Below are 16471 nucleotides of genomic sequence, written 5' to 3' on the forward strand. Positions count from 1 at the left end.
TTTTTGAGAGAGAGTCTTGCTCTATTGCCCAGGCTGGAGGAGTGCAGTGGCATGATCTCGATTTACTGCAACCCCTGAACCCCAGGCTCAAGCAATTCTTTTGCCTCAGCCTCCTGAGTAGCTGTGATTACAGGCGTGCTCCACCACGCCCAGCTAATTTTCACATTTTTAGTAGAGATGGGGTTTCACCATGTTGGCCAGGCTGGTCTTGTATTCCTGACCTCAAGTGATCTGCCCGCCTCAGCCTCCCAAAGTGCTGGGATTACAGGCGTGTAATCCGGCCAATAGTGTGTTTTTAATGGATGGGAGAGAACAAGACAACTGTCTTTCTTCTCTCTCTCTCTCTTTTTTTGGTAAAGCGCTTTGAAAACAATATTTTAAAAACAAAACTAGAGGGTATTAAAACATAAAGGAAATATCCAGCAACACTGAAAATGGTTGAAGCTTCCATAAATATCATTTTTGTTTGTTTATTTTTTTATCATACTTTAAGTTCTGGGATACATGTACAGAATGTGCAAGTTTGTTACATAGATACACACGTGACATGGTTTGCTACACCCGTCAACTTGTTGTGTACATTAGATATTTCTTATAATGCTATCCCTCCCACAGCCCCCTACACCCCAACAGACCCTGGTGTATGAGGTTCCCCTCCCTGTGTCCATGGGTTCTCGTTGTTCAACTCCCACTTATGAGTGAGAACATGCAGGAAAAACTGTTTTTTATACATTATTCTTTAAACCATAGAACGCTCTCTTCTCTCCTTCTCTTACCCGCTACACCAAAAAGGACGAGGCACAAACCTGTGCCAGGGGTCTCAGTCTGGAGGCAGCACTCCTCATCATCATCACATCATTTTATAATTATCTTATTCTTAGACTTGCCTAATGCTAAACAAGTAAAAAGAGTGTTTTAGTTTTTTCCCCAATTTGTCAATAATAAATTATTAAGGTACTTATTTTCATTCATCATATAGCCTAGAGCATATAATTAGTCTGCATTCTATCTTGAAACAGCAAAAATTTTCATAAGCTGTAATAGCTAAAGAGAAGTTAAAATCCATCATACTATTTAAAATGTTTAATTATTATCAATAGAGGATACTTGGATGCTGTATTAGACAATAAATAAACCACAAAAAACTCAGCAGCTTAACATAAGTGTGGTTTAAAAAAAAATCGAGCAGCTTTCATTTATCTTATTGACATCACTTGGAAAAGTCTTCAACATTGACAAGAGAAGAAAAAAGTCAAAGACTCACTTAGGATGATATTAAGGGCAGGCCTAGAAGAAGCATACGTCATTTCCACCCATATTACACTGGCCACACCCTCTCCACTTGACCCCCACCTAACTGCAGGGGAGGCTGGGAAATGTATATGAGCTTGTGCATATTTGGTGAGTGCTGCTTCTATCATAGACTGTTAAATTAGTCAGGTGAGTGTTTTGCAAACAGTGTGCATGGGACTTTTCTAGGCACAGGGCTGCATACAAAGATGAATAAGTCATGGTTTCTTTACCCAAGTGGATCATAATCCAGAACTCATTGTAGACTGTAGCTTATGTTTAGTTTTATATTCTCAAAACAAATTCATTGCCTATTCTTAGTGTTATGAGACTAATAACTATTTTTTAAAACAGCCAAGCGATTTATAGCTACCATCTGTATCAGTTAGAATTTAGGCAAGAAACAGATGGTACATTCAAATTAGGTAATTTAAAGAGAGCTAAATAAAGGGACTATGTAAAGGTGTGGGCTGTATCTAGGAGGGAAACTACAAGGTATAGGAAGCCACTGCAAGTGCAATACTGGAAGACTAACAACAGGCTGTCTTTACCATTTCCAGTGCTGAAAGAGTGAGGGGAAGAAGTAGTTTCTGGGACCTAGAGATAGAGTTGTGATCTTGGGCCAATGGGAATAGCCTTCTCCCCCATTTGACCTTGCAAGAAGAGAGCCAGCACAATAAATTCTTGAATATTACTGGCCTTCTTCCTTCTGGTCTCCTGTAGATATTCCCTATTAGCCGAATCCCACTGGAAGCCAGAGGGCAAGGGAACCTGTTGATGTAATTTATGTAGGTCACCTTTCTGGGGCAGGGATCAGAAAGGTGTTTCCTCGATCTGGAGAAGCAAATAGCACACCATCCTAAAATTTTTGTCATCCCCCATTTGGCAAATATTTTTGAGGCCCTGCTAATTGCAAAGCTGTACTTATAGGACATATACAAAAGACGTGCCTTTTCTTTCAGGTATCTTGCTCTCTATTATGGGAGAAGAGACAACCAACAAAAACAAAATTCAAAGATAAGTCTCTGGAAGATTTATGTTTAGGCAGTGATTGTCACTGGACTATAAGATGAAGTGAAAGTGATATAGTTCAAAAAAGGAAGAGATTTATGTGCACACATATTGTTAGGGAAGGCTTTGTAGAGGAAACAGAACTTGAACTTGGCTATAAAAGGTTGACAGAGTTTTTGTAGATAGAGAGGAGGGCAGTCATACATGCATATTACTAGCTCAAAGTACAATGAGTGTAGAGACTAGATGAAGGTGGAAATTCATACAAAGTTAGTGAGAGATATTAGAAATAATTTCAGGTAGGACTTTAGAGGGTTATAAGGAGAAATCTCAGGGTTTGTGCTTTTTAAAAACTGTCCTAATATTCTGGGAGAGGTTACAAGTTGCCATGTGGTAAAGGGGTTCTGCAATGAAATAAATTTATAAAATTTATACTTTCTAACCCTTGGATATATGCAATGTGTATTCAACATATTAAAAGCTCTGAAAAATCTTGCTATAAAGAAACCAATTTTTCTATTTATCTATACTTGGGGAGAGAACCCATCCCTTTACGCTTACTCCCTTTTAAAAACCAAAACATGGTAAAAATCATATGAAACTTCGGTATTCTATACAGCATATTTTGTGAAATGGTTCTATAAATAATGGGAAGCCTTTGAATAGTTCTGAAAGAGTTATGACATGATTAGAGGGGTATTTTAGGGTATTATTCTGACAAGATGGATTTTAGTGCACATATTATTTTAGAACAATTGTTATTGCAGTAATACAGGCACATGGTGCAGGGCTGAAGTAAAGGGTAGTAGTTGAGCTGCAAACAATGCAGACTTGGGAGGGACATTAGGAAAGTCTTGACAGCATGACTTGGTGGTGGATTGAATGTGGGTGATGAGAGGGAGGGAGGGAGAAAGGGGGAAAGAGAGAGCGAAAGAAAGAAAGAGAGACAGAAAAATAGAAAGAGAAAAAGTCAGCGATGTTAAAAACTATAACTTTAAGGCCCAAATCTTCCAGTTCTGTGGGAGTTTGTTAAACTGCAATCTACAATATACATGGATCGTCAAAAATAAAATACCCTAAAAGACATTTGAGAAGACTAAGTGGAACTACACAAAAGGCAAAATAATGCCTATTCTGAAAATGAGTGTAAAACAGTCTGTCCTGCAAATAATTGTGCACTATTACCCTGGTATTAAAATTGACCGTGATTCAGAGACTTAGAAGAACTGTGTTCTGACCAAACAAGGTTGATGGCCCAGACCACTGGGACTGTAGCCAGTTCAGATGGTATTATTTGGTCACACCTGTAAATATAGAACTTTTATTAACCCCACCCCCAGAAAATGAATTTTGGCATAGAGCAGTTTACAGTAAGAATCAACTGTATCTTGTTTATTTAGGGTATTATTAGGAGTGATAATCTAAAAGCATTGCTAATTTTTATAGTATTTTTCTCTCTTGCCTTTTAAACCAAGATCATGTTAGGGAACAAATGTTTGCCTAATGTTTGATTAGAGACACATACTAAAATAAACTGGTGTTGGATAAAGAGGTAAGTGCTAAATAAATCTTTTCAAAATTATTTGTTATTAAGTTATTATTAATCATCCAAAAAGGGTGAAAAAACCCATAAGTCCATAACATTTGAGGTCATATTTCTTAATTGATGCTCTCTTTGCAGCTATAGCTTTTTAAAATTTCATTTTATATGCTTGCTGTCAGTTGCCCATTTCTCTTCTTTGCATGAATGCTTTTTATTTATCTTCTAATATTATGTTTTTATTTATAGAAGACAAAGTATAGTGTGATACTTCTTCATTATTACTTGCTAAATTCCTTGTTTAAATGATAAATCCCTATTTTAATGTAGTTTTGGGGATAAATTTACTGAAAATATTCAGTGCTTATATTTTCAGTTTTGAATTTATTCATATTGTGACAGTAATTGGTAGAAAACTGTTTCTCACAGCTGACAGGCCAGAAAAAAAAAAAAAAAAAGGCTTGGGGACAAAGCTACCACATGCCAGAGTGCTGAGGACCCATCAGATATTTAAGGAAGTGGCATTTGTACTCGCATTATTTAAGCTACTGTTGAAAAAAAAGAGATGGAAAGAGACTATATTTGTAGCAAACATATTATAGAAGTCACTTTCTAAAAAATCATGTTTCTGAAGAATAGAACATCTATCAGATGTTTATAAAGCACATATAACTAATAGATAATATTCTCAAAAAGAACTGGAAACCATGAATGCTGTGAGATCAATCTTTTTTAAAATCCAAAAATTCAAAGAAATATTTTTGCTTCCTAGAAAATAGTAATTAAACCCAAATTTAAAACTGAATCTCAATGAATAATCATACCATTTTCTACCACAGAAATACTATTTACTAAATGGCATAAATAATAATATAATATATATTAACCTCTGTTTTGCCGATTCACTTAGATCATTCTCAAACTGTGATTTAGGGGACCTCTGGTTTCTTTAAGAAACCCTCAGGTGGTGGGATAGCCAGTCATTAGTTTTAATGATTATGACTGCATTTCTCTTCTTTCTGGCAAGAATGAATAATTGTGCTTAGTAAGAAGCATGGTATCTCACTGATTTCTCATCAAAGAAAGAACAAACAGTGTCCTTAATTCTGATGGGGTATGCTGGGCAAGCAGGAATGGGTGGAACCGCCATCCCTACTTTATTTTATTTTTAATGGTCTATGAACTAAATTTTGAGGAGCCATTACTATAGATCAAGATACAATAACTCTTTAGAACTTTGAGGATATTCTATTAAATCATCTCAGATCCATTACTGAAATGAAGACTTGTAAAACTCTTAACTGAACACTTTGAGACCTTTTTAAGAAGTTGCTAAGTTGTTGAACACTTGAACCTGAAGTTTACACAACCTGGCAAGTATTTTTTTCCTTGTTTTCCTTATACGTGGTCAATATAGTGGGTTGAATAGTATCTCCCAAAAAATGTATATCCGTTTGAAACCTCAGAACGTGATCTTATTTGGAAATGGAGTGTTTACCTATATAGTTAAGATAGGGTCAGATTAGGGTGGACTCTAAATCTAATGACTGGTTTCTTTATAAGAAGAGGAGAGGACACAGACACACATAAGAAAGTTGAAAGCAGAATTGGAGTAATGCAGCTACAAGCCAAGGAAGGCCAGGAGCCACTAGAAAAGGCAAAGAAAGATTCTTCCCTAGAGCCTTCAGACAGCCTTCCCTCCCTATAATTTCATTTCAGACTTCAGCCTCCAGAATAGAGAATGAATTTCTGTTGTTTTAAGCCACCCAATATGTGGTTCTTTGTTATGGCAACCCTAGGAAACCAAAATAGTCAGTATTCCTGAACATTCTCTCATAAATATATATTTTTGTGCTTATTTTTCACAAATTTGTATCATTTGCTAAGTTATGAAGTCCTTGAGAGCAGAACTGTGTCATACTCATTCTATACATAATTCAGAATCCCACAAATATTTATCATATAACTGTGGGATATTCTTATTTGTTAAGATTCCCAAATATATTCTTCAGGAGAAAACATGTTAGTTTTTATTAAGTATGCATATTTGAGGAAGACTGGACTATAAAGCATAAGGATATTTTGTATGGAAAAAAATTATAATTACCAGGTTTGGGTTTCTATAGTTAGCAAAAGTAGGATAACTATTGTTATCATGTTTATGTCCCATTCATATAAAAAATAAAATCCAAGTGGGTTTTAAATAAATGAAATCCCTAAGGGACTGTCAACCTGAATTCTCCAGAGAATATTAAATTGGTACAATTTTGCTCCAGTATTACAGAGCACAGCTGAAAATAACTGCTTCACTATCAAAATTCTATCCAAAACTCAGATCATTTATAAAGATTAACATTTAGTAAAAAGACTTAAAAATGTAATTTAAAGTAACATGGTATTTTATGAAGAGCTACTATTCAGAAGTAACATCTAAATGGATATACACAAATTTAAATTTTTTAAATTTTAAAGGATTGGATTATAGCCTATATTTCTGAGATATGAAAAATTACCATCAAGTAATATTCTTATCTCAGTGTAAACATATTCACCATTTACTAGTATAATTTTTATCTCTCTTTAATTAGAAGTAGTTTTATAAGTATTTGAATATTTTTGATCCAAGCGTCGAAACACTATCAATAGAGGTGCTAATGACAACTTGAGGTGGTTGTAGGTTGTTTTTTCACCTGTACCAATTTTTTTCATGAATTTTAATACACACAGATTCCTAGTGTTGGTTTTAAATTCTTAGAGACTAAGAGAGACTTAGTCTTAGAGAGACTGTAGGTAAGAAATATTAATTATTTAACTCATTACCAAAAAGACCAATACTAGAATAAATGACTTCCAAGTTTAAAACTTGGCAGACTTAACTATGTGACTCTCTCAGTTACTGCAAGTAATAAATTATGAATTATAAGCAACATTTAGTTTATCCAACCAGGTGAATAAACATCATGTGTAATGGTTAAATCTTTATGTGAACATAGGCAGATATTCAAATTATCTTCTAATAAGTAGAAAAGAGTCATTGTTCTTAGTTGGTAGGTGACATTTTTTCCCAGACATTTGTTCAACATGTGTCTTAGAGGAAAGTGAAGATTTTAAGGGGTACTTGATAATTATTTTCTCTGTGCTTTCCAATAAAGCTTTCACATCAATATAAAAATCCCCATTGCAGTCATGGGCAAACCAGGTATCCTTTTTGAAGCCTGACAATTTTCCAGACATATCGTGTGAGTGAATTATATGAGTAACATTATTCATAATAAACTCCAATTTAAAATCCAGGTATAACCGTGTAAGTTTGTCACCAATATGCTAGAGACTTTTTTAGAATGTATTTGTACTTTTGGATGTAGAATTATTATTTTAAATACCTTAATTAGCACAGTAACTTTGATAGCACTGTTTTAGCCATAGGAGGTTATTTAACTTTCATTCAAAATTCGTTGGTCCTTATAAACAAATAATTCCACGATTGTAATTTACATTTTTCATAAACTCACACACTCATTATTAGAGGACCAGTTCCATAAATTATGGTACATTTACACAATAGATACAGTTGTAAAAATAATGATGATATGTTTTATGTATTAATATGAAAAAATCTTCAACTCTATTATTATGTAAAAATGAAAAGTACAGAACAGTTTGTAGAATAAACTATTTGTGGATAAACAAAAGGAGGTAAATTTTATGTATGTGTGTGTGTAATACATAGAGAGACATACACATTTACATTGACTTTGTATGTGTAAAAATAATCTGAGAAATGATAAACTTATAAAGAGGAGTTGTCAGTTGTGTGTGTGCATGGATGGGAACTTAGCAGATTGGACTGCATGGGAAGTTTTTTCATTATATACCATTTTATGCTTTATTTTTGAACCACGTGCATATATTAGTCCATATTATAGACAGATAGATAATGTTCTGTTTTTGAAACCATGGTGGCGAATTCTGTTTTGAGGAAAATCCAGTAAACAGAAACCAGCTTTAAAAATAATTATATTCATTCAGACAATGGGGTATTATTCAGTGCTAAAAAGAAATGACCTATCAAACCATTCAAAAACACGAGGAAACCTAAATGCATATTTAACCAGTTGAAAGAAGCCAATCTGAAAAGGCTGATTCCACCTATATGACACTTCTGGAAAAGGCATTACTATGGAGACAGTAAAAAGATCAGTGGTTGACTGAGTGCAATAGCTCATGCCTGTAATACCAGCACTTTGGGAGGCCGAGGCAGGTGGATCACTTGAGGTGAGGAGTTCAAGACCAGCCTGGCCAACATGGTGAAACCCCGCCTCTACTAAAAATGAAAAAATTAGCCAGGCATAGTGGCACGTGCCTATAAACCCAGGTACTCAGGAGGCTGAGGCAGGAGAATCACTTGAACTTGAGAGGCAGGGGTTGCGGTGAGCCGAGATCACACCATTGCACTCCAGCCTGGGGGACAAGAGGGAAACTCTGTCTCAGGGGGAAAAAATGATCAGTGGTTAAAGGGACAGAGGAATGAATAAGAAAGCTAAAAGTATTCTGAGTGCAGTGAAAGTACTCTGTATAATACTGTAATGGTGAGTACATGTCATTATAAATTTATCCAAACCCATAGAATGTACATCCCCAAGAGTGAACCCTAATATTAATATAAACTAAGTAGTCATCATGATGTGTAATAGATCTCTTGAACATTTTCTTCCTGTCTTACTGGAGCTTTGTGCCCTTTGACCAATATCTTCCAAAACACCTCACCCACAACCTCTGGTACCCACCATTTAGCTCTGTTTCTATGATTTTGAGGTTTTTGCATATCAAATGTATGTGAGATCTTGTGGCATTTGTCTTTCTGTGCCTACTTATATTACTTAATGTCTTCACGGTTCATCTAAGTTGTTGTAAATGACAGGATTGCCATCTTTTTAAAAAGCTGAATGTGTGTGTGTGTGTGTGTGTGTGTGTGTGTGTGTGCGCATGTGTGTGTGTGTCTATATAGCATTTTCTTCATCCAACATCCATTGATGGACACTTAGGTTGTATCCACATCTTGGCTATTGTGCTGCAATAAACAGAGTGCAGATATTTCTTCAGTATACTGATTTCATGTCCTTTGGACATATAACCAGTTATGGGACAACTGGATTATATGGTAGCTTTATTTTTAACTTTTTGAGGAACCACCGCACTCTTTTCCATAATGGCTATACTAATTTACATTCCCACCAACAGCATGAAAGAGTTCCCTTTTCCCCATTTCCTTACAAACACTTGTTATCTTTTGTCTTTTTGATACTAGTCATTCTAACAGGTGTAAGGTGATATCTCATGTGGTTTGAATTTGCATTTCTCTGATTATTAGGGATTTTGAATATATTTCACTTACCTGTTGGACATTTGTAAGTTTCCTTTCAAGAAATGACGATTTAGGTCCTTTGCTTATTTTTTAATCAGGTTTTTTAACTGTTGAATGAGTTCCTTCTATATTTTAGGTATTAATCTCTTATCAGATGTGTGGGTTTGCAAATATTTTCTCCCATTCTGTAGGTTGTATCTTCACTCTGTTTTTAGTTTGTTTTTTGTTTGCTGTGCAGGAGCTTTTTAGTTTGATGTAATTCCACTTGTCTATTTTTGCTTTTTCCTGTGCTTTGGTATCACATCCAAGACATCACTGCTAAAGCCAAGAAGCTTTTTCATTTTGTTTGCTTCTAGGATTTTTACCATTTAAGTTTTACATTTAAGTCTTTAATTTATTTGGAGTTGACTTTTGTATATGGTGTGAGATGAGAGTCTAATTTTATTCTTTTGCATGTGTATATCCAATTTTTCCACAATTGAAGGGACTGTCCTTTCCGCATTGTGGATTCTTGGCATCTTTGTGGAAAAGCCATCGACCATAATGTGTGGGTTTATTTTGGGGTTCTGTTTTCTGATTCATTGCTCTTTGTGTCTGTTTTTATGCCAGTACCATGCTGTTTTGATTACTATAGCTTTGTAGTAGATTTTCAAATCAGATAGTGTGATGCTTCTGTCTTTGTTCCTTTTGCTTGAGATTGCCTTGGCTGTTTGGGTTTTTTTGTGGTTCCATTAAAATTTTAAGATTGTTTTTTAAGATTGAATTTTGAAAGGGGTTGCATTGAATCTGGATTGCTTTGGGGAGTATGGACATTTCAGCAATATTATAATAAATCTTTCAATCCATGAACATGAGATATCTTTCCTCTTATTTGTGTATTTTAAAATGTCTTTTATTAATGTCTTATAGTCTTCAGTGTACAGGTCTTTTACTGCCTTGATTAAAATTATTCCTAAGTATTTTTTGTAGCTGTTGTAAGTGGAATTTTCTTGATTTTTTCCTATTTTTATTTAATTTTATTTAAAGTTTTTTCTTTACCTTTTTTTTTTTTTTAAGAGACAGAATCTCGCTATCTTGCCCAGGCTGGTGTTGAACCCTAGGCCTCAAGTGATCCTCCCACCTTGGCCTACTAAAATGTTGAGATTATAGGCATGAACTACCGTACTCAGCTTATTTCTTTTTTGAATAGTTCATTGTTAGTTTATAGAAACACTACTGATTGTTTTATGTTGATTTTGTATTCCACAGTTTTACTGAACTTGTTTATTAGTTCTAATAGTTTTTTGGTGAAGTCTTTAGGATTTTTTAGATATAAGATCTTATCATCTGTAAACAGAGACAATTTAACATCTTCCTTTCTGATTTGGATGCCTTTTAAAAATTTTTTCTTGTCTGCTTGTTCTTTCGAGGACTTCCAGTGTTATATTGAATAGAAGTGGTGAGAGTGGGCATTTTTGTCTTGCTCCAGATGTCAGAGGAAAACCTTTCAACTCTTCACCATTGTGATGTAAACTGTAGGCGTATCATATATGGCCTTTATTGTGTTGAGGTACATTTCTTCTATGTCTAATTTGTTGAGAGTTTTTATCGTGAAAGGATGTCAAATATTAAGTGCTTTTTCTGCATCTACCAAGATGATCATATGGTTTTTAGCCGTTATTCTATTAATAAGGAGTATCACATTTATTCATTTGTATATATTGAAATGTTCTTATATCCTTGGATAAATCTCAATTAGATCATGATGAATGATTCCTTTAATGTGATGCTGAATTTGGTTCATTAGTATTTTGTTGAGGAATTTTGCATTTGTATTCATCAGGAATATTGGCCTGTAGTTTTCTTTTCTTGTAGTGCCTTTGTCTGGTTTTAGTATCAGGGTAATGCTAGCCTCACAAAATGAGTTCAGAAGTGTTTTGGAGGAGTTTAAGAAGGACTGGTATTAGTTCTTTAATTATTTGGTAGAATTCAGCAGTAAAGCCATCAGGTCCTGAGCTTTTCTTTGATGGGAGACTTTTTATTATCGATTTAATCTCTTTACTCATAACTGGTCTGTTTATATATTCTATTTTTCCATGATTTTTATCTTGGTAGGTTGTATGTGTCTCATATTTAACCATAGTCTTAATATCCATTTTGCTATATATTATCTATCATAAGATCTCTTCTGAAGGACTTTAGTGATAACACATCTGAGAAAGAGGGAAAGTTAAGAGTTTGGATATGTGTTTTGTGAGGGAACCAGAATTAAAATGCAGGTTGACTTTGGGACTAAGCAGTTTTAAAGACCAAAGTAAAGTGAGTATCCCTCCATTATGCCTGGCAATTAACCCATGCATACTTATGCTATTCTTTGTGGATCCAAGCTGGGCTACATAATGATATTCTCTACTGTTTTGTGCTATAATTGCATCCCAGATAAGCGAGGGACTCCTCATGCTTGGAAAGTTAATAGTGTTACCCAGAATCATATTTGTTCCCCACCCACCTACATTTATTTCTTTTTTGATCTTCCTACCAGCTTTTCTTAAAGTTTCTTTGATCCTGAAATCACTAGAGCTTTCTAGGCGGAAAAAGAATGGCTGCTCTGCAGAGTGCTAGGGCCAATCTAACTTCAGGATCATCAGGACTTCCTCTTGCTCACCCCTCCCCTTCAGCAGCACAATGGCTAGGTCTTAAACATAATCTTACATTATGCTGTCAAAACCTGATTTATGATGATCTTTCTACTCTCCTGTCCCAATAGTACTAACGCAAACTAATAATACAAAGCTAATGCATATAATGCTTACTAAGTTCCAGACACTATTCATAACACTTTAAATATAGTAACTAATTTTATCCTATGATCATATTTATTATTCCTACTTTTTAGATAGGGAAACTGAAGCACAGAGAAGTTAAGTAACACTAAAGAATACAAGTTTCAAAGCCAAGTGGTCTGGCTCCAGAATCTGCTCCTAACCAATTGCCTTTGCAGAAAAAAGAAAAAAAGTCTAAGTTGATTTGTTTATCAGTATTTGTCTGTCAGCTTAGCTAGTGTCAAGGCATTCCCAGAAAATATTAGCCATTTGTAGAGACCTGCTAAGCATCTGAGGTAGGGGCTGACCTCAGCAATTTCTGAACCAGCCATGGCTGTTCCCACTAGGTGCACATTGCTCTTGGATCTCAGTGTTATAACATCCACCACCTTCTCTTCTCTCTGATGTTTCATGTTATTAAACTGTGATGAGACTCTTGTTTTTGTCTGGTAGGATTATAACCTGCCACAGAGCCCAAAAGTAAAAAAAGAATCAACCCAGCTATTTCCAGAATAATATTTCATTTTAGTAAGATTTCCTACTGAGATATTAAGGTCAGGAAAAGTAAAAAGAGTCAAATGGAGTGTTTTGGGGATGCTGTGTGTACCTAGAGTTAGTTAAAGTGGCATTTATGTAAGGGTATATGCTGTCATTACAGTGAAAGGAAAGCCTCTCTAACCATTTATTAATAATTTTATAGTCCATCCTTCATGGCAGATGGAATGAAAGAACAAAGAAAGTTTACTTCCAAAGCAATTTAATAAACATAAAGTTAAAATGTCAACGTAGACTTGTTTCTTTTCACATTTCCCCCTCACAAGTGCCTTATTGACAAATGAATTCATTTATTTTTCATATCACAAATTTAAGTGTGTCCCTGAATAACACCCAGCATCTAATTTTTTTTTTTTAAGTTCTAATATGTGCTGGAACTGAGTTTGAAAATTCATTCCGTTGGCTGTTTCTTCCCTTTACAGTTTGGAGAGTTTTGAAATTACCTTTGGATGGCTTTCACTGAGGAGATATGTTTGCTTATCTATTTTAAGTCAAGAAAAAACAGATAAATATTCATATTATTTCTTGCTAACTAACTCAGTTGGCAAATTATTTTTGTATACTGGGGTTAGTGCCTACTCACATTAAACTTTTTAAAAAGGAGATTGAGTTTAAAATGAGACCACTTTTTAATCAGGTGGGATTCCTGGAACTATTTCAAAAGCATGTATAGTTTTTGTTTTTATAGAAAGTGAAGAATGAGGCATTAGAGTTATAAAATTAAGATTCTTATTGAATAAGTAAATTTGCCTAAGGATAGGGATAATGGAAATGTGTAATTATTTGCATTGAGAGGTTAGTGTTGTCAAAAGCTACCTCCCAGGCAGCTATCTTCAAGCCATTATACCTGGGCCAATAATCTTGTTCCCAGTCTCAGCAAAGTTGATGTTAATCCTAATACCCAAATGAGAGTTCTTCCTGTAACCTTTGTGGCTTTTTTTCTTGAAGACAGTTGAGTGAAGAACCACCATTCCTCTGTATAACTTAGATATTATTCATCTTGTTGCTAGAAGGCAATCAGGCTATGGAAAATGTCATCTTTGAGATCATACAAATATCATGGTTCTGACCACAGTGGATTAAGATGGGTGATTGGAGAGTGGAGTGGTGACAGAACCAGATTCACAATGGGGTGTACTTTTTCAAGTTGTGGTTATGTCTCTAGTTGCTTTTGACACAAATATGCAAGGTAAACATGCTTCCTCATCATCTGTTGGGGCCAAGGTGTATTTTAAAAATCAATATATAATATAATGTCTAAAATTAAGTATATTAGTTTTATATTCTTTTTATGTATATAGAATTTTAGTTTGGCAATTTTACAGATCAATTATATCCTTGTGGATTATAGCTGCTAATTATATACTATTTGAGTCAATATATTGATATAACCTTTTACTAAAAATGTTATAAATAGGTTCCAAGAGTATATAGTAATTTTTTATAAACCCAGTCTTACTTGGTACAAAGAGTTTTTTTTATTAAATATATTTTAAAATCACAGGTAAAAGTTGTTTTTAATCCACATAAGTTAGAATCTCAAAAAGGACCAAAAAAGGAATAAACATGGAGTTTTACCCTCTAAAAGTTGAAGAATTATCAGAACAGGGTTACAAAATCTGTAGTTTCTGTATTTTTATTTAGTTGTGGTAAAATACACATACATTAAATTTACTATCTTAATCATTTCTTAGGCTGTAGTTCAGTGCTATTAAATATATTCACATTATTGTACAACCAATCTCCAGAACTCTTTGTATCTTGCAAAGCTAAAACTCTGTATATGTTTAACAACAAGTCTTCATTCTTCTTCTCCCCCACCATTCTGCTTTATGTCTTTATGAATTGAACTACTCTAAGTACCTCACATAAGTAAAATAATATGGTATTTGTCTTTTTTGTGTCTGGCTTATTTCACTTAGCATAATTTCCTCAGGTTCATCCATGTTATAGCATGTGTCAGAATTTCTTTCCTTTTTTAAGGCTGAATAATATTTCATTATATGTGTATGTGTGTGTGTATATATATATACACACACACAAACACACAATTAAAATTATATATACACAAAATCTATATACAATTTAAATTATATATACACAATTATATATATATCTAGTCTGATGATTGACACTTGGATTGTTTCTGCCTTTTGGCCATTGTGAATAATGGTGCAATGCACATGGACATACAGATATCATTTTGAGACTCTGCTTTCAATTATTTTGATTATATGTCCAGAAGTGGAATTGCTGGATAATGTGATAATACCATTATATTTTTATTTTTGAGGAACTGCCACACTGTTTGAATTAGTGGCTATATCATTTTACATTCCCACCAACAGTGCATAAGGGTTCCAGTTTCTTCATAACCTCACCAACACTTGTTATTTTGTTATTCTGGGTTTTTTGTAGGGAGACTAATAGCTATCCTACTGGTTGTGAGGTGGAGCAGTGTATTTTAAATTCAACTTTAACCTAGAGAAAATTATGATGGAAATGATGATGAAATGTACAATCTCATTTACATATTATGGCCAAAGTCTAAATTTGAATACTGTGCCAGCTGACCCTTTTCTACTCTATTGTCCCACAAATGATACTCTTCAAGTAAGGATTATAGCAGCCTGAGAAATCAGGAAAGCATAGCTGGGAATTGGCCAAAACAAAATCCAGCAAGATCTATTTGAAGGTAGTGTTTTTAAAAAAATCATAAAATTTATGCACTTTGAACCTTGTACAGAATACAACTGTCCTCAGGCTAGAACTACTGACTTAATGTAGTATGTAAGGTAAGGGATTTAGCAAGCTCAGTTTTCCTTTCATTGCCAATTCATTTTCTCAATTTTCTATACATAAAAGATTGGAAAAGGTCTGACAGACAGTAGTTAGCAGTAACACTAATTGGCAATAAGAAATAACTGCATTATTGCAATGTGGTAGAATCATTTAAAAGTTGAAAAGTCATAGTAGGACACTATTTTAACATAGCATACTATGTTTTGTTTATAATTAGCATGCTATCCAAGGAGAAAGTGAGTACACAAAGGGTGTTTAGTTCACTAAGGCAGGGAAAAAAGAACTCCGAAGTATTCTTAAATTCTTTTCATTAAAACGATCAGACTGAGAATATTTGCTTTTCAAAGGAATTGGCTTCATTTATCTAAAAAATGCTATCATATGGATTAGCTGATTTTCCAATGATGCAGAAAGGATCACATATGGTTCAGAATAGCATATATTCAAGTGTCCAAAAATATTCTTATAATCTTTCCTATGTAAAATCCAATTGTTCTCTTAATTTTAATTTTCTATAATGATCCTTCTAATCTCTATTAACCTTTTATTTTGCCTGCCTAACTGTTATTGAATAGGTATTTCCCATTTCTTTTTACTTTACAATTCTGGGTTCCTTATTTTTCCGGTGTGGTATCACAGCATACAGCATTTTCTCTCCTGTACTTATCTCTCTGTATTGCAGTCAATCTGTGTTCCTAACCATCTGACCCCTGAGACCACTAGTGTGTCCCAGATCAGTAATAGCCAAAGAGACAAAGTTGTTATCATGCTGAGAATTGTATATGGCATACATCTTGGTATGCCTCCAGGAATGTGAGGCCATTAGGTTGTCAGATATGAGTCACAGTGGGAAAAATATTAGGATCATTGAACCAGAGTGTGAGCAACTTGAGCCTTCTTTCTTTTTCTCCCATATGTAGTAGTGTTTGACCTAGGCATTAGTATAAACACTAAGGTGAAGAGGTTGGATTTTTGCTGTATTAAAAAAATGCATTGTAGAATTGAGTTTTGTGTAGGGACACTGTTAGAATTGTGATACAATAAAAATATTATTAGATCATTCTCTTCCTTCTTCCAGAAAGGACATAAGATTGAAGACTCAAAGAT

General features: G+C 34.3%; 1 protein-coding gene across 4 annotated transcripts in view; it reads left to right on the forward strand.

Annotated features, from left to right (window-relative positions):
- Nucleotides 1–16471, forward strand: part of NDUFAF2 (NADH:ubiquinone oxidoreductase complex assembly factor 2) — a 217782-nt gene that overhangs the window by 105595 nt on the left and 95716 nt on the right. Inside the window, exons 1-2 of one of the 4 annotated variants that reach the window (XR_005195556.1) lie at nucleotides 10594–10755; nucleotides 12985–13199. The exons of 2 other annotated variants lie outside the window; for them this stretch is intronic. The gene's annotated coding sequence lies outside the window, so the exon portion shown is untranslated. Of the gene's footprint in view, nucleotides 1–10593; nucleotides 10756–12984; nucleotides 13200–16471 lie in introns of those variants that run through there. One more of the 4 variants, XR_005195554.1, reaches the window with a different exon arrangement.

The sequence above is a fragment of the Cebus imitator genome, unplaced genomic scaffold, assembly GCF_001604975.1.
Source record: "Cebus imitator isolate Cc_AM_T3 unplaced genomic scaffold, Cebus_imitator-1.0 Scaffold255, whole genome shotgun sequence".
NCBI lineage: Eukaryota > Metazoa > Chordata > Mammalia > Primates > Cebidae > Cebus > Cebus imitator.